The 27,413-nt window shown below is 41.9% G+C and overlaps 1 protein-coding gene and 1 long non-coding RNA gene across 2 annotated transcripts in view; both read right to left on the bottom strand.

The window, feature by feature from the left end:
* Positions 1-6,529: 6,529 nt before the first annotated feature.
* On the bottom strand, positions 6,530-16,327 carry LOC129215894 (uncharacterized). Its single transcript, XR_008580113.1, has 3 exons — positions 16,293-16,327; positions 16,098-16,164; positions 6,530-6,754 (listed from the first exon to the last, which is right to left on the bottom strand). It is a non-coding gene; the product is annotated as an uncharacterized LOC129215894 (long non-coding RNA).
* Positions 16,328-17,816: 1,489 nt separating this feature from the next.
* TNFRSF18 (TNF receptor superfamily member 18) overlaps positions 17,817-27,413 on the bottom strand; it is a 62,571-nt gene continuing 52,974 nt past the window's right edge. The window contains exons 20-21 of the mRNA XM_054849865.1: positions 25,771-25,901; positions 17,817-18,019 (exon numbers count right to left, since the gene is read on the bottom strand). The gene's annotated coding sequence lies outside the window, so the exon portion shown is untranslated. The remainder of the gene's footprint in view (positions 18,020-25,770; positions 25,902-27,413) is intronic.

The raw sequence follows: 27,413 nt of genomic DNA on the forward strand, positions 1-27,413 counted from the left end.
CAAACTGTGTAATACCCTTGCAGGGGAAATCAGTCTTTCACAACTAAAGGTTTCCAAGGTTTCTCTTCAGTTAGTTAGGAGGATAACTTGTGTCTTAGGGGAATTCTTCTGCCAGTTGGGCTAATTAACATGATAATTTGTTGTTTCATTAGCTACATCTTTCATGGGAAATATGAGTGTGTTTCCTTCATAACAAGAAGAAAACATTTCGCTTGGTTTTCTTTTTTCATGACACCGATGAGAATATTCTGAAAACTTCCTTGAAAGGGGATGAAAACAGTATTAAGAAAACCACAGTTCTAATCTTGCTTTAAGTGCTCTGTTACTAAACACGCTTAGAACCGAACCCCTTGTCTACATCCTTCAATACTTTCAAAACTAGGTTATGTCATTGAAGAGATTCCATCCAAGATGCATTTTGTATGGGGAACGAGAAGTATGGCTCATGATAGCGCACGATGTGGCCAAAATATAGGACCAAAATAAGGACCTTTTTTTTTTTTTTTTTTTTTAGTCTTCCCATATGCCCACATCAAAAATGTAATTTCCACCTGAGGAGTAAATACTGCCTAATTCTGGGCTGAAGTGTTCTGTAGTCATTGTAATTTCAATCATGGTGCCTGTGAATGGACACAGGAGTCCAGTTGTAGGCCTCTGCTCTTGTTAGCTTATATATTGGAAGACCTGAGTTCTGGTTGGACTTTTTATTAGTTTCTCAAACTATTTTGCATGTCAAGACAAGATGGTGATGGGATTCAAGCTTTTGAAAAAAATCAGCTCTTGTGAATTTACCAGCAAAACTGTATGGACGTCCTTCAGTAAGTCCTTGCCTCTGTCTGTTTGTGCTTTAGATTGTCTCTGTATATGTTGCATCTTTTGTTTGGAAAAGCAATCATCAACCCGTTGATGTCCCTGCTATTCTGTTGCAGGTTAGATGACGTAGGAGAGTTCCAGTTAAATAATCTAACCTCTGATTCAACGGGAGTCACATTCAGATTGGCTGAACAATTAGTTGGCTTTTAAAATATCAGCTCGGCAGCATGGTAGTCATGGAAGTGGGCAGATGGCAAATGGTTGGCAACAGAAGAGCGTCCGGAGGTTGATTTTAAAGTGGGAGAAGAACGCCCCTTCATCCTGAACTCTTGGTTGCCCGTAGACCTCTGCTCTTAAGCAAATCTTAAGGGTGTATAGCAGGAGCGGGAGAGATACCGTGGAACAGCAGTATCAAATCTGAATCTGCGCTCGGTAAATAATTCGTTCTTTGTTAAAGCCTGGCAGAGGTGGCCAGCCCGGCAAGCCCCTCGAGAGGCCGGTCTCCCGCACAGCACGTCTGCAGCACGCAACTCGGTTTCGCCCTGGCCGCTCCCAAAACCCGAGGACACACCTGTTAATGGCTAGAGGCAAGGAGATTGGTTGGAGGTAAGGAATGCACCTGCGCAGGGAGGGGTGAAGGACTACATGTAAGACGAGCCTTAGACACTCGCCGTCTCTTCTCAATTCCAGCTTAAACAAGCAACATCGCTCTGGGCTGCGAAGAAAACCATGCACATTTTAATCCTTTACTTTCCTTTTTTTTTTTTTTTTTAAATTTTGGTTTTATTTCAGTAGGCTAATACAATTTAGAAGTGTGTTGTTTTTTCAGGTACAGGTATATTTTTGTCGTCTTATATTTCATGTGAATTTCACAGCGAAAGCCTCTCGCTCCAAGTTCGTCTTTTCCAGGACACGGGAAGATCGGAAGATGAAAACTCTTTGTGCGCGCTCTTCTGCTGATGATCATTACGTCCTTTTTGTTACCCACTTGAAGGCTGATGATCTTGGTTTGGGAGAAGGTGGTTGTGCTTCCAGCACTGAAGTTGCTTGCGTGTGTGTGTGTTCATGGTCCTGGTAAGCCATAGCGTCCAGGTACTGTGGTAAAAAGTGATCTAACTAGCATGAAGAATGACTTCTTTAATGCCTTTCGTAACTTGTTCATCAATATTCTCCTCTCAACTTAACTTTCTATAGGACTCTGTCCTCTTTTCTCTTTCTCCTTCTTTCCCCAGGTAGATTAAAGAGGGTTTTGTTATACGTATCAGGTTTTGTCTGCTCAGAGTTATGGGGGAGGGGAGAACAGCGCATGAATTCAAACGTTCATTTTACAACTAGCCAAACCAGTCAGGGCAGGTAAAAGCAGAACCAAGAGATTGAATAGGAGGGAGCCAGTGGGGGAAAGCTAGTTTCACCGAGATGTCATGGGGAGCTTGGGGGGGGGGGGGAAAGACGTCTTTGGAAAAGCTTTATTGTGACTAAAATAAAATTAGTATAAAATTTAAGAAAGCTCTCTCAAAAGGGAATCCTTGCATTTCAAAGAGGATCCAGCTTCGGTACTAACAACAGTGACGTTTCTAAATGCAACTATGCTATCAACTCCTTTTCAATTTCTGTGTAATGAATTCCATTTTTCAATTAGTTTTTAAATTAACTGGCATTTTAATGCATTTTATTGCAATCGCAAAATGCCCAATCCTCTAGTTTTAGTTTCTCTACTTCTTTGGAGCTAAAACTGCTTCTTCAGGTAGGGTGCTGGAAGTGAAGGAAACAGATTTGGAACTTTTCAAACACCGCTTTTGTTTAAACGAAGTGGAAGTCAAAGAAAGATCTTTTTCTGCTCTAGTCATCGGTTTCCGCTCATGGCACGGAGGAGCCATTTTGGGTTCGTTTTGTTTATTCTTTTCTTACCTGAGGCTTTTTTCGTGCACGACAAAATGAGCATAATTAAGTCTTCACTCTCGTGCTAGTTCTCTCTCGCTGTGGTGCTACCCGTGCCGGCTGTGACTAGCCTTTACTTGCACTGGCTAGTTGGACACCAAAGAGACAGAAGACAAAACAAAGTGCTTTGCTTAATTTTTGAAGTGTGAAGTCTAGTTGTGGGTTGGATGAAATAGCTGGGCTGCTTTCTCAGACTGGAAGATCGAGGTACCTAAAAAGCCCTTTCTCGTCTTTTATAATTTGGTTGGCAGCTGGTAGGTGATACTGTTGATGTGATAATTTTGGATGAGAAGTAAGAGGTGTTTTGTAAGCAAGCAGGCTTCTTGTATAATTCATCTGCCCAGATTCAGGAAGAGGCATTAGGCTGGCTTTGTAGACACTGAGGGAGTCAGCAGAAAATGTTTGCTCACTCGTTCCCTCCACCCCTTTAGTAAAACAGCCTTCTAGAAAGTTCTGCGAGGCACAAAGCTCGAAAGAATTTCAGCTTTCGGCCAAAATAATTTCAGAGTATCTAACTTTTCAGAAATAAAGAGGCAAAGCTTGTCCCGATCTAAATGCTGTTTGATTTATTTAGTTTCAAGAAGGTCTTTAACAGCTCTTTTCTGAAAAAATGTTGTTATGAATGCAAGAAATATTGCTAGTTTATTTACCCCCTCATTTTCAGTGAGGTTAATTCTTGATTTTTTTTTTTTTTTGGCTGATATTTTCTTCTTGTAATTGCAAGTATTTAAATTCAGATGACTTAACTTTTTAATTGAAAAAACTATCATTTAAAGACTATTTTGCTTTATTCTAGACTCCTCTGTAACAGATTAGCTTACGCTTGCTTGAATCTCAGAGAACAGCATTAATAACGACAAACTGTGTGCTTTTCTGCCTGTACGCAAATACCAAAACATTCCAGCCAGCTAAAAGGTTTTATTGGCAGGACTAAACATTTAGTTTTGACTTTGCAAATTTAGGAACAGTCTCAGTGTTTTTAATTGGTTTTGATACCTTTTTTAATTTGAACTTATGTTGCCGCTCGCAAACGTGGGTGTCCGAAGTTAAGTGCCTGCACGGAGCTGGAGGTGTTGCATGACAAGACTTTTGAAGGCACCTTTGGCTTTGTGGGCGTCTAAATCGCTCTCGAAATTCATTAATTTAGCTCTTGAATTGTTATTGTAAATTATTATGGAATGAGAAATCGGGCTGTTAAAAGGCACTGTTTGGTACATGGGCAACTAATTGCAGGTGACCAAAATGTTACAGAATTGTAGAAAATCCCCGGAATGCCAGGATTTTGGAAACTGTCAGCTAAACGCTGAGTTCTGTCTGCTCTTCCCATTCTGCACAGCAAAGCGATGATCCCAGTGAAGGCACAGGTATTCCTCACATGAATCAACTTACTCGCAGTGGTAATCCTGAACACAACCTTGGCTATTTTAATACGTTTCACGGTAGCTAACAATCAGAACTTAAAAAATCTGGTGTCTTACAGAAGTCACTGAGATCTGGGGGTCACCAGCGTGAAACCGTAAATGCCAGATACAGTGATGCTGTTCAGTTTTTCAAATGGAGCAGGGGCTAAATTCCTCTCGTGGTTATACTGGGCAGTCCTGGTCTGGAGCCTGCCCCTGTTACACACTTACTGAAATGTCCATCCGCGCAGTGAACGAGTTCGAAGGAGTGTGAGTCCTGAGACTGACCTGGTGACACGGTTTTACTGAGACATATTGCTGTATAAAAATCGAGTAGCACTTCTTAATTTCAGAAAGATAAGAAAAATCCTCCCTGAAACAGTGCTTTTCATTTAATCAGACTCAAAATGAATGGACACATTAAAATATATATGTTAATTATAGTGTTTGAAAATTGTTTCAATATGATATTCATAACACTTTAAAAATTCTCCTAGGCTTCTCCTTTTTTTTGCTATGGTTTACTTATGTAGGAAATAGGGTTTTCTTAGTGTCCTTAGTCTAAAAAACATGGAGGAAGTGATAAGTTTCTGCATTTCTACTAAAAAGGCACATAATGAGATTTAAAACTACAAAAATGCAAACTGGCCATAAAATGTACGTGCAATCAGATGTTCATTTGTTAGACGTTTTGTTTGCAAAACAAGTTAATTAGAATGTTCTTACCATATTTGGGGCAGGGGAAAGTGGCTCGAGGAAATTGCATTTTAGAATTGGGATGCACATTTCACTTTAACGAGGTGTTTTTAAATGGCTCTGTCATTGAGGTCAGATAAGTCAGTTTTAGGGGTTTACTTTTATTTAATCTTAGGTTGTGGCAGAAGTAATCAGGAATCAATAAGCAGTCTTAACTCTAAAACAGAACTTAGTTTGCATTGATGCTTTTAAGCTTTCAAATAAGCCTGTCTGTCCTTTCAAACTCCAGGTATAGCTTTTATCTGATGGAGCTCAAAGATATAAAGGCTTAAGTTTCACACGCTTTGTTCTTTTCATCGTCGTTGACTATTGATTAAGGCTCAGTCCTACAGGTTAGCTAACAAGTTATTTTTTCCCCCCACTGGAGCTGCGTTCTTTTTCAGACCTGCAGCTACCTGGGTAAAAATGGTCATCTCTGTACTCCTGCTTGCAGGATAATTGATAACCAATTGTTTTAAGGCTGCTGGAACTTTGTCCTCGTACTTGAGAAGCGAGTGGGGGAGGCAGGTAAGGAAGTAGAAGAGGGGAGGAGAAAGGAAGGTAATATAGGTACAAAGCTAATTACTAGTGCTGTTTAAAAAAAAAAAAAAGTGGGGGTGGGGTTCATTTAAGTTCCTTGTTTTCCACTCCTCTTCAGTCATTCTTTCCTTTTTTCTCAAGGCCTGAACATTGGTAATAATGGTGATGATTAACTAAATGAAGTCGGTAACCTGGGCGACCATTAGGGCGGTTTTATATTTCATGGGTACCGAATAGCCAGAGAAAGCACACTATTGAGGACTTGGAAAAATGAGATGGGGCGTTTGGGGGTTTTGGCGGTGGGGTTTTTTGCATTGTGGGTTTTTTTACTTTGCATTTTGTGCCTTGATGTTTCACAACGGTAAGGTTATAACCCACTTCTTCCATGTTTCCCTTCCTCTCCTGTCTTTTTCATTCCTTCTCTTCTCGACTTGCCACTTTTGAGAGAGCCTGCGTATGACTGAAGTATAGTTTCCCCCTGTTTGCTGGCCTACCTATAAAATACTGTCTTGGGGAGAAGAAGGTGGTGAAAGGAAGGATTTCTTTCTCAATATATTAGGTATATGCTAGATTAATTGGCTTGGAGATTTTATTTTTATGATGTATCTTAGACTGGTCCTGCTTCTGCCATGATAACTTAGTGCTATTCTCTCCAGACAAAGCATTTAATTGCTTTTAATTGTGTGCTAGTGCCTCATTTGTATTGAGTGTACTAAAAGCAAATGCCATCTTCTACGGAACCAGAAATTCTAATTCTCACGCCTCTGAATTGCTTACTTCACTGGCAATGGTAATGTAAGCAACAAGCTGGTTGGATAGTTTGCAGATTTTTTTTTAATTTTTTTTTTTTTTTGGTAAATACTAATAATTCATGTGCTTGCTAGGTATTAAATTAGTCTCACTCGAAACAGACTTAATGAATGAGCTGAAATTGTTTATTAGTCCAATGGGAAATAAGCATGCTATCAGTTTCCAACAAACTATTTTTATTTGCTGAACTAGATAGAAACAAACGTGTGGGATTTAGCATGAAAAAAGCGGAAGATCTAGAATTACTATTGGGCATGAAATGAGGATTCATCTGAGAAATGTGTGCGTTAGAAGTGAATGCTTCCATTTGACTTGTCTTCAGGTTGAGCAGGTTAATAGAATCCATAACTCATTTGTGCAGGATGCCATGCCTTTTGGGGGGTTCTGTGCCTTAGAGTTTGTCGTTGGCCTTGGCTCGCAGGTGGCTATGGTATGTTGATTCTGTGGTATTGGCTGTGTCACCTTCTTGGGGAACACAAGGCAAAACATTCCTTAGTTTATGAAACTTTTGGCAGCTCCTGTAGTAAACAAAAAGAATTGTGAAAGTTCCTTCCATCCTGTGTACAGAGTTGCACATGCTAAAGCGAAGATCAAAATGTATTTCTTAAAAGATTGGAAAAAAATACATTTATCCATTTAAGCTAATTTTTATAAAATCATTTTCCTAACATAGTAGTTGCTATTAAACTTTTAAAGTAGCAGCTACTCCGTGTACTAAACCCATGATAAGAAAAAGTTAACTTTGTGGTCTCAGTTTTGTGATGCTAAGAGCTATATAAACTCTTTAACTTGCTTTGGTATTGTAGATGTGTAACAGCAGAGATCGAGGTTTGGTCTTGGTCTTTTGACTGCTATAATATAAGCAGAAAATTGCCACATTTTTGTATGTAGTGTAAGTTTCCTGTTTCCCTTGAATTTGATATCTATAATTAACTTCTGGAACTTCTTGTTTTGTATATAAAGTATCCCTTATGGCACTAAAGGGAAAAGACGTTAAGCAGATGCAGTACTGTGCAGAAGATGACACAAGGCTCTTTCTCTTGTGCTGTGTTCTATTACTGAGAGCAGTTATGCAAACCAAGCAGATTATTATTATTATTATTTTAATGGATTAGCTCTCAAAGAGTTCCAAAAAGAGCCCTATGAAGGACTTAGGTACTCCTGGAAACTATTTCACAGTATTTTTGTCTGATACAATGTTAGAATTGTTTTTTTCCCTGCAAAAGACAACATTTTCATTGCACAGTGATGATGGATAGGCCATAAGTTATACAAATTTTTGAAAAGAAAATTCACCAGCCATTGTCAGGTTCAATAATGATTAACACAACAGCAAGGTATAAGGATTGTTTATTAGAACTGCATTATGCAGCTAAGAAATATGTGCTTTTGTAATTGTTGTGGCATGCTACCATTTCCCAGCTTAGATATGAAACTTATGCAGAGGTGGGGGTTTTTTGGTTTAGTTTTGTGGTGGGTTTTTTGTTGGGTTTTTTTGTTTGTGGGTTTTGGGGGTTTTTTAACTCCAGATGCAGGTTCCGCTGGTTGACTTAATCTTCAGGTATTTAGCTCTCATGGAAGTCAACACAGGACAGCCGTAAGAAGTGACTGTTGAAGCTCTGGCTGGATGTCAGCGTAGCGCTGCGATGAGTTCTGATACGTTTGTGAAGGTGGTGTTTGTAACTCCTTTGGAAGCAGCAGCCTGATCCATGGTGTGCTCACCATACTCTCTTGATACACTGTACAGCAGTAAAGAGTCCATATTTTCACTGGAAACAGAGTTGGAGGACATTGCAGAGGAGGTGGTTAATGCAAGGGCTTTCAGGAGCCCAGTCTAGGGCAGCCCTAACGCACAGGAATCTTTTGAGAAAAAGTTCTATCAAGATATGGAGGAAGCATGGAGGAAGGACTGGGTGACTTAGCAGGTCTGCTCTGACTTCTGATTGCGTAATATCACAGTATTGTCTTTTCAGAGGAATATACTGTGAGTCAAATCCTGCTCTTGGCAGATATACCTGACATGGCAATGACTTGCATTTTGTATTGTCACTCGCTGTGGGGAGTGGAGGCAGAATGGAACTGGCCAAACGTCTTCACCCAACTCCACCACCTGCAGTAGCCCAATTTCTGGTGTATGCCTGCTGTACAGAGTTTGTAAGTCTAGCAGAGAGAGTCGGGGCGGAGCAGAATGAATGAATGGTAAAAATTGTCAGCAGAGGAGATGCTATATTAAGAAAAGGATTTTAATTAAAAACACCTTTTTTTTTTTCTTTTTTGGTCTTTTTCTCAGCATGTGTGAAGGGAATTGGTTGATCCAATTTCATTTCTTTTGGAATCGGTGTATTTGTAGCAGCACACCCCCTCATAGATTACTTAGCCTTTTGTTTGCAATTGCAAAAGGTGAGGTAAGAAATGAAGGAGCTTTAAATTAAGATGGACAATTGTGTTTCTCTCCAGGTCATTGGAGAACTGCCTGAACACCTGGGCTGAGGGTTGCGGACAGACTATGCCTGACTGTTGTGTAGTGCTGATGAAAAACGGCCAGCGCTCCCTTCGCATACCTTGTGGGTTTTTTGCAATGAGCCCATCTAATGCACTCACCTTGCTTTACGGAAGAAACTTTGACCTTCCAAGCAGCATTAGTAGAAGGAAGGGCATTTCTAGTGAGAGCTAGAGTTAAGCTTAGAGTTAATTTGACCTCAAGGGTTTTTCTCTATCACAAAACATGTCAAAGTCAGGAAGGTGAAAGAGTTCTTAACAGAAAAGTCCCTAAAAAAATTCCTCATTTCCTATCCCTTTTGACTTTCCCTTTTGCCTACACCTATTGTAGAAAGAACCAACGCTGTCCTTTCCTATTGAAATATCTCTTTATTTTAGGTGTTCTCCACCTCTGGTGAGCAGGAGTGATATGAGGTGTAACACTGCTCGCTAGATATCAGTGCACTGGCACTGTTTTGTACATTCTGGACACAGAAAGCAGGCTACTGTTGAATCTCTTGGCAAGATTTGGATTTTATACCGTTTCAGTGTTAGTTTGTGGCATTTATGTACATGTGGTTTTTTGGCTTGAACACGCATCTGGGTCGGTGCAACAGCTCTGAAACTGTTGAAAGGTTCCAGTAGTAAGAAACTGGCATAGGGGAAGATCCACCGAGACCCAGGAGGGGCAGGATTGCTGCTGAATGCCTTAGCGCCATGATTTGTTAGCTTAGAGTATATTTCTAGGACAGTTTTTCTCTCATGCTTGTAAAAGCAGGAGATGTCACCTTCTAGCTGGGCCACAGACGGAAGTGCTTTGCATCAGGCTGAAATATTCCTGCACCATTGGAAAACAGCAGGATCATGCCAACGCCTGTTCCTGTTGGGTTGGTTTCCAGTACATCAGAAATTAAATGGTGATTGCCTTGAATTGCCCTTACAGCTTCTTTGAGAAGTCATCAGAAATACTAGGTCATAGAAAATTTAGTTTGGGTTGGGCTGATAAAGGTCATCTAGTCTGATCTAAAGCTAGATCTGGTAGCTCAGGGCATTTTCTGACGGAGTTCAGAAAATTGGCAAGGGTGCAGGTTTCACAACCTCCCATCTCGCAGTAGGTCTGATAGTCTGTGACACACTTAGCATCACTCCCTTCCCTGCCATGAGAAGGTGGGGTAATGACAGTGCACTTGAATGCTAATGTAAAATATTTATGCATTTTTCCTTTTGCAGTCACTATTTTTAAGTGAGAAAGTAGTTCCCTGGCAGCTTCCCAACGTTACCGTTGTATAAAATGTTAAGATCAAGCAAAGGCCATTTTATCGGCTGAAAAGGACATCTTAAAAAAAAACCAAAACCCTATGTTCTCTATAAGCACTGACATCTCAGGTATTTTCTACTCCAAGTTCAAGGGAGAAACGTTCCCTTGTCCACCTCAGTTGTAGGAAGCACTGGCAAACTGTATCCACACAGCAGCTTCCATTTGCTGCCAAGGGGATAGCATGTTGTGGTTAGGGCAGAACTAGGTTGGTAAATTCAAATATCTGATCCCACGCTCGCTCTAAAGTGACGGGATATATCGTATTATAGTGCATATTCAAGGGACCAAGTTTCATGACTTTAGACAAATCTTTGAATGGATTTTTGAAGAAGTGGCTTATGGAACAGCATCCTTTGCTCTAAATCTGTAGTGTAACAACTCGTTTTTTGGCAGCTCTTGGATCAATGTCCAAACCAAGGAGCTAAAAAAAAAAAAAACAACCCTTTTTGTTACTTGACAGTGAAAGGGGTGGCAAGGGTTCAAGTGTGGCAACAGTAAAACTGATGTCTATTCTGAAACCCCCTCAAAATATCTTCTCGCCAGAACCATAAAACTCTCCCAACAGAGAGGAGAGCAGAATCCACAGGTAGAACCTCTCAATGTGTTTCTGGCCTGTAATTCTGCACTGCTGGATGGACTTTTCTATCAGCGGTCTGGTTTCATTTGTTGGGATTTTTAGGTTGGACAATCCAGGCCTCTTTGCATGCGTTCATCACCTTCAGTCTCTAAGGATTTAATGGAAAATCAGCTGTTTAGCCTCCAGTATCGATGCCAAATAGGAAGGAGTAATTTCTCAAGGAATGAAAGACACATTGTTTGCACTATTAAAAACCTGACATGTCAGTACTGATGGGACACTACGAGAGAATGTCTTGTACCAGTTACTTAATTCTGGTCATTAAGTGAGACTTTGGATGATACGGTTCTAGTACAATTGTACAAATGTGTACTTTCAATGCACCTACCTTACTTGAAAAACAGCTGTAAGGTTTTGTTTGGTTGTTTGTTTTGGGATTTTTTTGGTTGGGTTTTTTTTTTTTCCCATTTGAAGAAGAAAATCCCCAGACTGCAGAGAGACATTACAGCCAGGAAAGAAAAGGGGGGAAAAGCCATGAAGCCCTCTAAAATAGAAGTTGAAGCAACAGAATGAGAACTTCAAAATTCTGGCTACTTCTGCTTCACTGTTCTGTCAATATGGCAGCAAAGAAAAAGGCTCACAAATCTCACCCTAGAAAGATGCTAGACTTCAGGCAAAAAGGGTAAAATTATCCAGAATCTTACCTTATTCTTAAATTCTTCTTGTCAGATGGTTAACGGTTCCAAAGTCATATGCAATTGAATATTTTTGCTCTAATTATAAATAAGCATCATGGGATTTTTGTAAACTGTGGTTGTTCTAGCAAATTATTATTACCCATATTAAATGGATAACAGATCTGGTTGTTATGTATCAAAACAGATCAAACACAGCCGGGGGTTTTATTGTTTAGAAAGCCTCCATTCTACCTACTTTCATTTCAGCTACAGCTATCCCATCTAACACGTAGGGTACTTCAGACAAAGAGCTATTGTCTAATTCTCCTTCTTGTTGACTTTCTTTAGTTTATTGATGTAGGAAAGACACTTTCTGTTGTAACGGTTAAGTGGAGCATGTCTGCTTGTTAGTTGCTTTAGTGGGACCGATGAGGTTCAGTGTCATCCTGATAAAAATTACCAAAACTCCCAAAAATGCAAAAAAAAGCAGCCTTTCTTTGTAATAACTATGCTTTGCAAGATCTTTGGACTCCCCAAATATAAATCAGATTAAAAGATGACTGAAGGAATCGGCAAACATGAATTGCTTATATAAAAAAGTAGATAAAGTTTAAATGGTTGGAGGTACTGGAAGAAAGGTAAAAGTCATATACCAAAGTCTGCAAACCTGTGTTGCTTCCTGGATTTTGCATTTCCCCACATTTTTAATTTGCACTAGCAGACAGGGCATAAGGTTGGCTGTAATTGCCCATATCTCAAATACCATCTTGTTACATTTTTTTTTTTTCAGTTCATAAGTGTGTTTCATTAGGTGTAAATATAAATAAGACCACTTATTGGTAAGTGACAATTCTGAAGGTGTGTGCGGGGAGGTGTGGGATGGTGCGAAGAGCCAGGACTACGTGACCTGTACAAATATTTCTGGGATAATTTTTCAGAACGATGTTGCTTCCACCTCTCCCAAATGAATAGCATTTGATAATTGCTGAAATCACAAAGGAGGGACAGCTACAGGTGGTATTCTCCCCCCCCCTACTCCAAATAGTCGGGCTTTCTAGCCTGTGGTGTATCTGCTGTTTGTAGATCGTGATCCTGAGATGCCATTACCATCTTACTGGGCAGCATTGGATGTTTTCTGTTTTTCTAATACTGCCTGGTAATGATGATGATGGTGTTTCGTGTACAACGTGGAAAAGTTCAACAGCAAATTTGGAAACAGGTTAGCGGCCAGTAGAGAAATCCATGCTTGACTGTCAAATCCCCCCAAGCATAAGTAAATTTAAAATTAAATGCTTTGGGTTCTAGAATAAAGGGTAAAAGCAAACGTGAGAAAATCTTGTCCTTATTCTAGAAAGATAAAATAATGTTAGAGTGAGCCTGTAAATAGAAAACCGTGCAGAATGTGGAACAGAGCACATATTTGATAATGCAACAGTAGAATGCATTCAAATGAAAATGTTAAGTTTTGTCGCAGTAAGATGAATGTAGGTACTTCTTTCCAAACATGTTAGTTTTATTTACTTTTAAACAAGGGTAGCTTTCCAGAGAACGCAAGTAAACATTTTATTGAAATGTAACATTTGAGTTTTCTTGTTCATAATTTTCTCTCGAAATCAAAATGTTCTTTTCATCTAAATATAAGATAATTCAAGAACTAGACTACTGAAATCAAGTGGACTTTACTTTTTCAGCTTTGCTATTGTAACTTACTCGTTCCTTTTCACAGCAATTCCTCTAGACTTCTCTTCCGCAGCAGAATGTTCTAATAGCAAAGCCATTTATTTTAAAACTTTGAACTTTTATGTAATGTATAAGTGTTAAATTTTATTTTTATACAGATATACTTTCAGATCATTTGTCACTTCTTGGCGGGGGGGCAGGAGAGAGAGAACGAGACTTAACTCCCATTCCCCTTGATTGTTTTTATTACTTTACTGGACTAATATTATAATACATTTTAAAATATGATGGGCTTGATTCTTATTCTCTGAGGTTTCTTTCCCTAAATCAATTATATTCATTAAAGTCACCTTGAAAGAACTAGCTCAGTCTAAAGGGACTTAGTGGAAATGAGAATGTCATCTTAAATGGTTCTTGGAGGCTTTTTGTTCTTTACTGAGAATTAAAGCAATGCAGGAAGTTATACTTCTCAGTTATCAGATATTAAAGGTGCTGTAAATAATGATTTATAAAGCCTATCACCGAGAAAGGGTATTATTGCTGTTAGATGTTTTTATCTGGCACATGGCTTTATGGGCAGGTGTTTCAGTGTACCTGGCAGGTGTTAAGCACCAAAATACAACAATAGCAGCATCCTGCCCCCCCCCCCCCCATCCCACCTCCCCCCGGGATCTCTTACTGATACATGGTGTGCTGCGGGTTTTAATTACTCGCACCGAGAAGGTTGGCTGTTTCCCTGAACCCTATCCTGAAGCGTCAACTGAAGGATTCACTGAAGCGTAGCTTGGATGAAATGTATTCCTTTACAGTTCAGTCTGATAGAAAGGTTGCATATACACCATGTGAAATACTGTGCTGGATCCACAAAGACTTACGAGTACCTTGTGGCTAGGATAAATATTACAGGCAGTATAACAGCACCTACACAGCACATAGCTCAGATCAGAGCTCTCTTAAGCTATCACCTAGTGGGAGGCCATTGCTACCCCGAGACCAACAATAAGGGGTGAGGAAAGGAAGATGAAACAAATCTTGCTGCCTTCTCCTGGGTGATGCAGTGGGTCAGTGACAGAGTCCGAACTCCGGAGCCCTTAGAGGAACAGCCCCACTTAGTGTGGCACGGAGCTCTCACGTGAGGAAGTGTTCAATGTTGAGAAGCGTGTGCTGGATTTTTACCTTCTCTGTTGCATGACGTGCTACAGCAAACTTCCCCTTCTTCTGAAAAAAAACCCCAAACAACAAAGCAGACAGATACCTTATCAATTTTATCATCAGTATTCACTATGCTTAATCACATTACTGTCTAACAACTGTACACCTAAGTCTCCTGTCACTGTCACTTTTATTTAAGCCTCAAATTTGTCTGCATCCCTTAAACTAAAGCCAATACAATAAAGTATTTGCTGTAAAAGCAACTAACTGTTAAATGCCAGGCCATCTTTGTCACTTTTTTGTGCCCTTCATAATACTGTTTTCTTTACATACCAGTTTTCAGTATGTCTTTTTAATTGATTGGAAAGACTTGAATCAGTTGGTATTTTTGTGAATCAAAAGGGAGGAGGGAGTGAGGAAGCCAAGAAACAAAACAAAAGAAATCTTCCTGCTTTTACATCATGTTTAAATAGAACTTAACCTTATGTTTCTATTTTAGATCTTTATTGAATCAACTTCTCATACTACCTTTGTCTCCTGAAATCCACCATGATTTTCAAGCTAGCCTTTAATATCAAATGTCTTCCTTCTGCCCATCACATATTTGGTAAATTATTTACACACCCAGTGATGTAAGGCCATCTTTCTCAAGCTGTTTCTGTTAGTTTTTATGGAACATTGACATCCTGAAGACTGTGGAATCATTAATAGATGCTTCATTTCTCCAACTGCTGGACAGACTATGGTCCTCTGTGGGCATCTTACTAGACAGTGCTGGATTTTTTGGATCTACTCTAACACTGTCTGGTAACGATGTTTAAAGGGTGAACCAAACAACAACATGCATCAGGAAGAGCTCTCACAGAAAGACACTGTACCACAATTTAGGCCAAAGTGGAACATTTGGACGAGAGGGTAAGGATGTTGGCAATCATATTAACAAGTATTTTTAGATATAGTAAATGGCTATAATCATAACTACTTCCAACAAAGAAGTTGCCGGAAACCATTCCGTTAGTTGCTACTGAACCTTGACGTTGCTGTGAAGGAGGTGAGACAGGACATGTCAGCTCAAACATACAAAACGCGTGTCTTCTCAGAGGCACGGTAATGCTTTCTTCTCGCCAAACGGTGGTTAGAGCTGTGATGTGTTTGCGTGGCACAGCTCTTGGCCAGGAGGCTGAAAGATTTGCTTGTAGGTTGCCATGCTTGGCTGTGAAAGGTGGTTAGGACAGGATGCTGGCTGCAAAGGTCATTCTTCCCAATTACAGTTCAATTATACCTCCATGGTTGAACGGCCTATGAACTTTCAACCCTATAACCTGCCCTGTTATAGGCAGTGCTTTCAGCCTATAGAACAGGTGGGTTAATCACTCTTATCATTCCATTAAGAAACAAAGGAATTTAACCCAGGCAAGGAACAGCTACTGAATGCTTACCTTGCTCTACCTAACCACGCAGAGGCACATGAAGAGCTACCACCTCACAAGAATTCAGTCTAACTGTGTAGCAGCTCACGTAGAAGTACACCGTTGCATTGAGTCTGAGAATGGATGAGGCTTTGATTAGAAGCCGAGACTCCTTAAGGAAAAAAGTACTTTTCTCAAATGACATAGAGGTCAGATTTAAACAAGTTTCCTGGGTAACAGAGGAGCAAGTGCTTGGGGAGAACTCTTCTTACTGTAAGAGTGTTATCTTAGTGCCCTGTCACATCGTATTTGAGCCAGAGAGTCCAGTTCCATCTGCTTTAGTAAAAAAGCACAAGCTTCAGCACTGCTATTGGTAATATTGCTTGCCGCGTTAAAGACCTGATTCTGCAAGCAGATTCTGGGATTGCTCGCGTATCTCAAACAAAGCATATATTTGCAGGCCAAATTTGGGGACTAACTTAGGTGCAAGTCTTGCCCTCCTCTGTTTAGTGATATTTAATGCCTCCTCCCTGAACTGCACGTACATATTCAGGGCCAGTCTTTGCTTACCCTCCAGGTCTTTCCGATTCCTTGACCGATTAATCCAAGTCCGTATTCTCCAGACAACCTGGTCCACCTGCAGAGGATAAGAATTCATATCAGAACTCATTTATAGTCCACTATACAAGCTGAGATTCGTCCTTACACAAGGAGCGGTTTTTAGCACTCTTGGGGATCTAACTTGAGGTGGAATGGTGCACAAACCTTGTACTGATTCTTCAGCGTCGTACCTGTTGGTTTTCAGCTCCTTTCTGTGAGAAATACAAGGCAATGTCACACGCTCTGACCACACACTCCTCGCCTCAGATCTTTAAATGGATTCCAAGTATTGATTTGTGTTTGAATCACAGCGCCAAAATATTTTCCTCGTCCTCAACTTAGTATTAATCCCCTCCTTTACTCCAAAATAGACCTGGTGTAGCCACACGGTGGTACAAAGCAAATTCTGCATTCTCTGCCTTTGTCACTGGAAAGCTCTAAATGTTTTTGCAACCCTTTGCAGTAAAGTTCACGTACGATTCCTTGCCAAAACTACTAGGTAATAATGGAAAGTAGGAAAAATGAACCAACTGGTGTATAACTTAAACCTCTTTCCATTACAATGGGAACAGCTTGAAAGGAGCTGGCTGTGCCTGCTTTAACTCCACCGGTTGACTGGAACAAGCTCAGTTTTGTGTTTGCCCTTGCAGGTTGTAATTCTCAGGAAAACAGGAGAGAGAAGGAAGAAGCAGAGAAGCGTTCTTTGCTGATTAGCCTCTGTGTTAATAAGTAACTGGTTCACAAGGGATTGAGGAAATGGTGTGAAATTCGAGTGACTCTGCAAATTGGCTTTTAACAAGCATTTAAAGAAGATGAATCGGAGCGCACACCTACCACCCATCCATCTTCTCTTAAAACAAAGTATGGGTCCTAACCTTGGATGGAGTTGAGTAAATAAAAACAAAGAAAGAAGATAACTCTAATTGGGCATCCATGGCAGGCACAGGAATGTCACCTTAAAAGAAACGGAGACCAGGGAAATCCCCCCTTCCCTCCCCCATGATGATGTATGCTTAGGAAAGCGTCCATTCAGTCTTGTCTTAGAGAGAGACAGTTAGTCATGAGAGCCAGGGGCAACCTAGAAAAATCCCCTTTTGCCTCAATACCTTTCTCTCCCTCTCCTTCTCCTACTGATTTTCATCTCGCTTAAATCAGTTCCACGGGAGAGCAATTCCGCAGGCAGTACTGATTCTTAGGATGTTTTAAGAGCTGTCCAAAGCCTGGTCTGCATCAGATTTAATTCTAAAAAAAATTGTCTCACTGAGAGGAGGTTTAATATTGTTGAGGGCACGGCGTTTAGAGCGCAGCTGAAACACGTGCATCCACGGTCTTGCTGTGCTACTGTTGGCGGGGCTGCACCAGACACGGGCACGGTGGGCGATTTCACAGCAAGAGGGATGCAGTGGACAGAGCTGTTGGTAAGTTAAGTTCTTTACAATTTTTTTTTTAACTTACATACCAGTGAACTGGAAACAGTTGTGTTTTCATAATTGTACTGCCTCATAATCAGCAAGTATTTCAAGTTAAATATTTACTGGTTATTGCTTTGTCTAAGCGAAAGGCCCTCAGCCTTTCCCTGCCCTATCTTTTAGTCCTGGATCTGGAGAAAGTCCTTTAATGTTGGTGGTTTCCTTTAGCCCGAGTGCCTGCTGATTGCTGTCTTACCAGGCAAAGTTAGATCTAGCTATTTTTGTCTAATACTGTCTGGTAATGCCGTCAATCGCATCGGCAAAAACCTTCGTCTTGGCAGAAATATGGAGAAAAAAGCTTGCCTTTATCAGAAGAATCAATGAAGTCTGATGTCTTCTCACTGGAGTTGGGGCTTATGTTGAAAGCTTATTCGAGTGCACTGGTTCTATGTCTGTCTTGGGAACAAACACGTACTGCGATGCCTGCAGAAGTACAGAGAGGTGAGAAAAGAGAGTATAAGCTTGCGCGTCCATAATACGTAGGTAGGTCGAGGTATGTTTTCTGAACTTGCTTCCCTAAGAAACTAGGCTCCTGTACTCACTAGCTATCTGTATGTTAGTAACTTTTGGACCTATCGTCAGGCTTTCCTGAAATTTGATGGGTGCAGACATAACAACCCAGTAGCTTTGAAGAAGATGTCATAAAACTAAATCAGCTAAGCAGAGACCATCGTTACTCCCAACGATGGTAAGACCGCAGACTAAGCACGGCTGAAAACTCCCAGCGCCATGGCATAGGAAGTCAATAGTTTCTGAATCTTAAAATCTTCGTCATAAAGATTTACTCCGATACTCAATACAGAAAACACTGAGGCTTTTTGCTGTTGTTTAAGATGGAGAGAATTTCTCTGGCTAAATTTGGACCATGTAGTCATCTGAGGTTGCTGTCAGTTTAAGTAGCTGCTTCTGTTTGGAAACTATTTGATAAATGCGTAAAATTCAGTAATATGTCAGTGCGCTCCTACTACTCCTTTGAATAAGGTCTGCTTTATTTTTACACTGAGAAAAGTACTTTTAAAGGTATCCTATAAGATAAACGGGTTTGCAAAGCCCTCAGTTCAGCGAATCTTCTATTTGAGATGTAGTTAGTCAAATTCTACAATAAGAAAGGTGTTTTCCCTGAGAAGTGCCCTGATTCCCCACACGTGGCTACCAGCCTTTATCCTCCCCATACTGAGAAGCAGCAACAGCCTATGTCAGTTATTGGATTTCTTAATACAGCACCCCTAGTTGTGCAATTTAACAGTGGTGGTAGGGAGTAGCACGATAGAATGTATTCCTGACCTCAGCTGATGAGCATCCTGTGCCCCGAGGCGTGAGAAGGAAGATAGCATAGTTCTCTGCATCAAGTCTCACTAAATTGTCAGGAATTTCCCAGTTAGGAAATCGCCTTGCCCAAAACTGCTCAGATGGCGAAGATGGTATCTATGTCCTGGTTAAAATGACTCATGCTGGCAAGTCTCATTTTGCAGGGTACAAACGGTATTCCTTTTCATAGTACAATTATTGTGTGGAAACTCGCTCCTTCTTTCGGTGTGTCGCAGTGCCTCATCAAGATGTTAGTCCACTACGCTTTATACTTTTAGCTGTGCTATCCCTGAACTGCAGCTGATGGATTTATTGTTTTCCTTTCCTCTATATGCCTCTCTTTGAAATCCAGGGGGTAAGTGTTGGACACAGAAGCTACAGGGTCTTATTGGAAGCTTCACTGTTTCTATTTCTGTCTTCCTGAGATGCTCAACATGATGTTCAAGGGGGTTTTTTGAGTTATGGTGTTTCTTGAAATGAAACAAATTTCACCTTTTAGCAAGTGAAAATGAGAACTACATGCCTTTTATTAAAATGTGTTCTTGGATAAATTGGTAATAAAAAATAAAATAAAATCCCATGAGATGTCCTATGCACTCAATTTGAAAGGGTAGGTATGCATAAAACATTCTCAGAGAAGGCAAAGAGATTGAAGATAGGACTGTAGTCCTTAATGCTGTGTTCACATATTCTGTTACCAGTAGCTTGCTGTAATTATTCTGATGAATATTCTACTGTCACTGTTTTTATCACTAGAATCCACTTGTGTGGATAAACACATACAGAAAGATTGTTTTCTTTGTAGGAGTAGGAAGAAAAGTCTCACTAGCTGCTGTTGTATAAATACATTTTTATATCTTCCATGCTATTTAGCATGCTGTTTCACTGCCTTAGAGCTTATGTTATTAATTTTAGGCATTTTAGTTGTATATTTAATAAAAGAATTGAATCTCAACCCATCTCTGAGTTGAATTTATTTCGAAGCAATACAGATCTCTGTGTGTTTAAGCCAAGTAAACAGTATTCCCCAATGCTTCAATTCAGTCTCATAATTTCTGTCCAGGAGCGATAATTGCTTCTCAGTACAGCTCAGTACGGAGATACAGCCAGCTCCTCAGAGTATCTCTACTCCTTCGGATGGGACTGATGCAGCTGCAGGGCTAGCGCGCTCCAGAGCTCCGCGACTCCTGCGCTGGCTTCAGATGGACCGCGCTGGGCTGACACAACTTCTGCCCGAGGGGCTTGCACCTCTCTGAAGCTGAACTGGGGTTCTAGATAAAATGTTGCCTTATCCTCGCCCCGCTCGAAGTTCTAGCCAGCCACATTGAGACCGAAACCAATCAGCAAGCTGTACTTTGAAATATCCTTGATTTCTAAAGAGAGGACCTGCCATTGGGTGTGTTGGGGCAGGGGGGAGGTAAGGAATTTCTCAATATGCTCCCACCTAAACAAAGCCTTTATCCAGAAAAAATGGTCCTTACCCAAGCCAGGAGCCTAGTGTTTCTCACAGAGTGCAAGCAGTAAGCTCTCTCTTGTAATTCCTCAACATATACGTGTGTGTTGAATGTTACTTGACCTCCTCATCTGAATCTGCAAAAAGCCGAGGAGACTTTTGACTCGAATACCCTATGATCCTGGAACTAGCGAGACAGATACCACCTTCCCGAAGGGGGAGAGATTCTAAAATAAATCCCCCTCTGCGGAAAGCAGTGGGAAGGAAATAAGCAACACCTATTTATTTCTCTGTCTTTGAGTGGCAAGGGAACACCCTGGGTAGGTTATCTGAATTGAGCAGCAGCGAGCAGAAAGATGTATTGCTATCAGCATAGCCTGGGCTCAGACAAGGTGAAAACGGAAGCAATCCTTTTCTGCCTAGTGTAATTACATCTTGCTTTGTTGATTGAGGACTTATCGTAAGAGCAAGGCAAGTAGGAACTTTCCAGCTACTTGTAATATCTGCAGCAGTACTCAAAAGGCCGCAGAAACTCCAGAGAGTACCCAGCACCATCTCTGGTTTCTAGGTACAGGCACAACTTCTTAATCCCTGCTTTCAGTCTTGTTACCTAGTAGATTTTTTTTTTTTTTTCAGTAACAAACCTTTGTAAGTAAATTATTGTATTAGGGCTGGAAGAAACTGAGCAGCTTTCATTTTTGTCTACTTCTCTTTTATTAATCTTAGACTTAAAATGTTTTTGTACTGAAAGTTTTGAAAAGCAGTGACAAATATTGGCTTTAAAGTTGTGAAAAAGAATTTTTCTCAACCTTATTTGTTCCTCCAAAACCCTGAAGCCCTTATTACAACATGCTTAACGTTCTAAGGTGATCACAGGTACTCCTGAAGTTAAACATCCATTTACCAGCCTACAGCTTGTGCTAGGGTGTACAAAATAAAAGTTCTGAGGACTCTGTTGCATTATGATTTACATACCAGTAGGTAAAATATGCAAGTACATTGTACATCATCAGGCGCCAGTCCATTACGCCTTTGCGCGATCAAGCACAGCGTCAGACCGGCGACAGCGTTTTGCCGAACACAGCCCTCAAACACCTCCTGTTTGCTTGCCTCCCACAAGTACATAAGTATTTTTGATGCCTCCTACTGCAGCTTATGAGCACCAGGAAGGGGCTCAGACCTGGCTTTGTTTGCTATCGTAATGCTAAACACCACCGTCACCGGTCTGTTAATGCTGTGCCCTTCCTCTCGCGAGGGCAACGTCCCCTTCTCCCCCAGACACTTTGCAACTATGAGCTGAAGACAGCACTGCAAGCAGGTTGCTATGTATCACCTACACGTTAAAATTGGGAAAACTCAGGCACACACAGAAAATAACTTGTCCAGACAGTTGCAGAAGAAAATAACCAAGAGACTTTGTTGTAGACTCCAAGTATTCAGTCTTCTTATTTGGCTTTAACTTACTAACATTAACATTTAACATACTGGCATAGCAATGTATGGGGTTTAAAAAAAAGTTTAGCACCTCCTTTCCTCTCCTACGATTAACACTTTTAAAAACAAGCAAAAATAAACCAGAGATTTCTAACAGGGAGGTAAGAAAAGACAAAGAAAAGACATTTAGATTTCCTAGTATTTTGTAAAAATAAAAACATTTACAGGGAAAAAACCAGCTCGAACCCTTCTAAATACTTTATTAGTCATCATGAAGCAATAAAATCTCCAGTGCATTAAAATCACTTCATACCACCTTTAAGCATGACGAAAGCCCCATCGATGGAGAGGATTGTTCTCAGCATGGTACGGATGTTCTTTACATCTTCAGAATATCAGCCCTAAATGTCGTGTAGAAGGCTATTTCGATACTTAGGTGGTAGGGAAGAAAAAAATAGAATACCTAGCCCCTTTAAGAAACTTCTGCTTGGGAGAAGCTCTTTTCATACTCCTTTGTCAGTTTATTTTAGGCAAGGAAAGGTGGAGTCAGCTCCCAAGGCAGTAAATTTAACAAGCACCTCCTGGCACAACCGTTACAAACTGAACCGATTCAAGAACAAAGTTCAAGACATTTAGACTACAGAAACTATGAACACATCATTTATTTGATCGTTTTTACTCAACAAAAGTGGATTGAAGTATTAAAGAAGCTGCTTAATGAATAATATACCCTTCTATCAAACTATCGACCTTTTCAAGGCAACAGCATTTTTTTTTTTTTTCTTTCCGTATATTGTGAACTTGCTTTAAGAGCACACGGGATCAAAACTACTTCCAAGCTCGGGTTAGAGCGTTAGTCCCTGGGCACGGCGCAGAGCCCGCAGCCTGCGCGGGGTGCCCAAGGACGCAGGAGCACGGCTGCCTCCCTGGGGCACTTCTGCCCCCGTTTCACTCCCACCTTCTGAGACTGCTGCTCGCTTTTAAACAGCGATAAAGGGGGGGGCTGGAAGAACCAAGAGGACCCGATAATTTGACGGAGATTCTATTTTCATCTTGGTGTCCAAATGCAGATCACTTCAGAGACTACATTAAAGCATTAGCTCAGTCCCTCCAGTCGGGAGCCAGAGCTAGGGAGAGGCTGAGCAAACACCGAGGAGAAACAACCTCATTTGGATTGCTAATTTTATTTGCATACCAAACACCACTCGAAACAAACCCTTTTGGATTTCTGTGTGCGAGCCTAACTCATTATTCACTATCTGCTATTTGATGACTGTTTGCGAGCCTATCCTTTCAATAAATGCATGCAGAGCGAGAGAAAAAGCCTTGAGGACCATTGAATAAAGGGAAACCTGAAAACACACTAGGATGAGTTAATAACACGCAGCTCTTTCAGATTGCTTGCTTTGGCCTTTACCTCCCTTAGAACGGGTCCTAAAATCAAGGCCATTTTAGAACTGGTTGGGAACAAAGGTGCTGCCTATAAAGAGACTTTAAAAAAATAGCAAGCAGAAGACTAGGAAGAGTCTGCGTTAACTGTGGTTGTATGGCGAACAAAGGGAGTCGGACACAGACTGCATTTAACTCTTTTTTTTAACTGGATTGCTCCCATAGCTGCAACTTAGAAGTTTTAAGCACGACTTTGGTGGGACCGAGCGGCCTCCCGTTCCCCGCTATATCCCATTTTCCTGCCCTTTGTCTGGATAGGGGGTATGGGGCGGGGGGGGGGGGGCAAGCTGTGGTTTGTTTTGGGTTGGTTTGAGTTTTTTTTTTTTTTATTTCAATACTACACTAACTTGGTAGCTAAATAAATGGCAAGAGGTTTAGCCCCCCCACTCTCTTCCCAGCCACTGCACTTTGCTGCCTCTTTACCCGTATCGATGCCAGCGCCCACGAGTCCCTGCTCTAGAACACAGCAGAAAAAACAAAGCAGAGCGGGGAAAATGTCCTGCTGCTCCCCAAAACGCACCTTTCCTCCGGGCAGGAGAAGGAACCATCGCGCTGCGTTGGAGGAAGAGGCTGGCGCAGAGGGAGCGAGCCAGGAACCGGCACCGCGCGCAGGGCAGCAAAGCTCCGCGCGAACACCCCGGGGACCAGCGCCCTCGCCCAACAAACCCACGTCTCAACTCCAAGGTGCTACGGCAGCAGATCAGCCTGGTTAAAGACAGACGCGTTTCTTACCTAGAGCTCCTCAGTGCTGTGCCAGAGTAGCTGCTGGTCGGGGTCGGAGCGGAGCCAGGTGATTCCCACTACAAATCACTGGATATCAAATCCCTTCAGCTGTGCTCCGCAGAGCCCCTGGCACCCGGACCCAGCCGTTCTGCTGGGCTGCAGCTCAGACCCAACGCCTTTCGCGTTTCCTGAGCCTCTGTAAACTTACCCGTGCCCCGGATGCCTAACGCTTACCGTGATTTCTGTCCCAGAGCTCGTCCTAACTGTCGGTATTGGCTGTAATGTAAAGGGTTTGCATTTGCTTGTGGTTACAAAAATTAAAGCAGATTTGCTTAAGCGCTCAAATTCCAGCAACCAGGAATCTGGGGGGGTTTTTTAACGCTTTGGAGACTTTTTATGGTTTCAGTCAGGACTAAGTCCTGGATGAAAGTTCCCCATCTTGCAAAGGCTCAGCATATACATACTGTATGTGGTATATTTAGGGGGTTTCAGAGAAATGTGGGTGTGAGCCTGCCGTGCCCCTCATTCCTGTTATTCCTGAGAATATCCCCATCTTTTTCCTGTTTATACCTCCAGTGGCTCTCTCTGATGTACCGTTACTAAATACAGCTACTTCTATTCACAGGTACTATTGTCAAACCACTGCTGATCCTGGAAAAAAAAATGACTTTTTTTTTGCCAGTAAATAGGTTCAACTTGAGAGGTCAGCTGTGATTCCAGCTGTACGTACGCGAATAGTTTTACCCATTTCTGTTTATACTGCGAGGTGCGCTTCCCCACAGAAATATTGCCTAAGCAGCAGTGAGAGCCTGTTTCCGTGGAAATGAAACGCAGAGTTAATCATTCTTTCGGTACAGTAAGAGTTGATCTTGGTGAGGCGATTCAAGGCCAGAGCTGTAACCGTCAGATGCTTAGCGATACCTAACCAGCCCTTCAGGGCATTTTCATAAACTTGATAAATCAAAGACAAGTTCATCTGTCATCGAGCTATGTGGTTATTCATAGCAGACTGTACTTTTCCAGTAAGGGACAAGTATATGGTGCTGGTAGCTGATGGAAACAGAAGCTAGCTCGCTCTTTAAAAAGCCACCAGAAGACTGAATGGTTTTAAAAAAAAAATAGAATTTACGGGTTGCATCTGCATACAGCTCAAAAATGTATAGCCATTTCTGAAGGGAGCAGTCCACATCTATTCCAGGTTGATGTTGCCAAAATATCACAGTGACCTTTTATTGCTGTTTAGAGACCAGGCTGAAGTGAGGGGCTCTTCAGCGTCGCCCACGGCGCCCATTTCTCTCACGAGGAATTGAACCGGCAGATGCTAACTGAGCAGCTCAAAAGAGAAACCAAGTTCCGGAGCACTGCAAGGGAATCTGTCCTCATCTGAAGCTCTAAACCGTTTGCAGATGACTGGCTATGCCGAATAAACGGTTAAGTTTACTGGGTTGCTCTCCATAGGGAAAAATTAAAAATAGCTAGCAGCATGGCTCCGTGGGATGGTCTTTGCGGTTTATGCAAAGCACGATTGACAACACTCATGAAAATTTGGCCCCATCTGACACCGTGAAGCAACTGCTTTTTTGGACTGTAACACGCTTTGCCAGTAACTCGCAGCAACAGATGGGGCCCTGTCAGGGTTTGAAGAGCTCACAAGGTACAGAAAGAAATAACTGGAACGACACATATCCCTTAACAACCTGATCGCCGTAAAACTACTGAAACGATTGCCATCGTTTGCCCTTAGACTATGGGAATGTTAGCTTTCAGCAGAAATTCATTTCTGGAGGCATTTGGGCATCCCTCTCACCTTCCCAAGGAGGGCAGGCTGCTGGACTATGGGTGGAGCCTCCTGATCTCAGGAGTTCGCTGCTCACTGGCATCGCTTCGGAGTCCCGGAGGCATCCGAGAGACAGGTCCAGACTCGAGTAGCCGCGGATTCTGAAAGGAACCCAAGGCGTGTTTGAAAGAGGACACATGCCTGGTTACCCTGACTGGTACAGCAACGAGAAAAGTCCTGCCAAGCAATCGTTTGTACTTAGAAAGCTTTTGGGAGTCTCCCGGGGTGGTATATGAAATAAAACGCCTGAAGAAAATACCACAGGAAACAAAAGAACAGCGAAACTCCTCCGGGGAGGCACAGGTCTATAGCTCGCCATAAACAGGGATGGCTTTGGGTCTGCAGTAGGTCCCATCCCTTACAGACCGGCTCTCCGCTGGCAGTGCTGGTGTGGTAGGGAGGTCCGGGAAGGGCACCGTGGTTATTCCAGCTGCGCAGACGTACAGGAGGGTGCAGACGGGACGGGGGGGAACTGACGGCTGGCGGTTTTGAAAGAGCCAAGGCAGCAAAGTGCCCAAAGCAAACTGGAATTCAAGGGATTTGGATGCGCGACACCCCCCCCACGACCTTTGGAAATGCCACAAATGATTTGAGAAGCTGCATCACTCTGCTAGTGACTCAGTCCAGGTGACTATTTGATAATGGCGTCATTCCATAATGAAACGGAATTTCACCCTCGCCCTTCCCCGGAGTTTGACCGTTTACACCGAGTGACCAGAGCAAGCAAAGGCAAATGGGGGGGGGGGGGGGATGGACTTCAAATATATGGCCACCCTTTGCTGTAGCAACAGGCAAGAGCAACACCTTGGCAGTAGTTTATCTTTAAAAAAACAAACAAAACGCTCTCTTTAATTCACAACTGCTACTCCTGCTCGTGTCCATCTTGAATTTCCTAGGAATTCTGGAAGTGGGCTATCCTAATAAGAAACCGGGGGCCAATTGGTCGGCTATCCAGGTAGGAAACTGGAGCCAATGAAGTCACATGTGATTTGTTCTCGTGTGAGTAAAATCAGAACCTGGCCCTTGTGCCTTACCCCGCCTTTTTTTTTTTTTTTTTTATATTAAAGTTCTTGTTCAGTGTTGGATCCAGCTTTAGAAGTCATGACCTTATTTATGTATGTGGCAGTGAGTTGCTGACATTATTAATGTAGATATTTCGCTGGTGCAAGGATGAACCACACAAGCCTGTGATCCTCCAGATGCCCCGGAAAATGCGTGTTCTTCGAGGGGGATACATTCTTGCCTCCCTGCCACCAAACCAGACAGGTTGCTTTGCAGGAGAGCGCAGCCTTAGCATCAATCTCCATGTGCACCTGTGATGGCAATCAGCTTTGGTTTCTGTTGAGCTTATTTAAAAATATTTGTAGCACATGAGCATTGACCCAAACCTCTGTCAGCGCCAAACTTGTGGCACTGTGAGTTTGGGTACCTGTAGCAATAAATCTCACGCTCTGTGATTCCACTGCAGCTTCTTAGTTCTTTTACAACCGCTTCCTCCAGCTCTGTGCCAGTTTCTGTGAGTTACTGCCTTGTGTTGGTTTCTGGTTTTCCTTCTGGCACGACGTAACACGGGCAAAGCGAACAGGTGGCAGGTACAAGGCTGATCTTTACGT

This window comes from Grus americana, chromosome 21 (genome assembly GCF_028858705.1).
Source record: "Grus americana isolate bGruAme1 chromosome 21, bGruAme1.mat, whole genome shotgun sequence".
NCBI classification, from domain to species: domain Eukaryota; kingdom Metazoa; phylum Chordata; class Aves; order Gruiformes; family Gruidae; genus Grus; species Grus americana.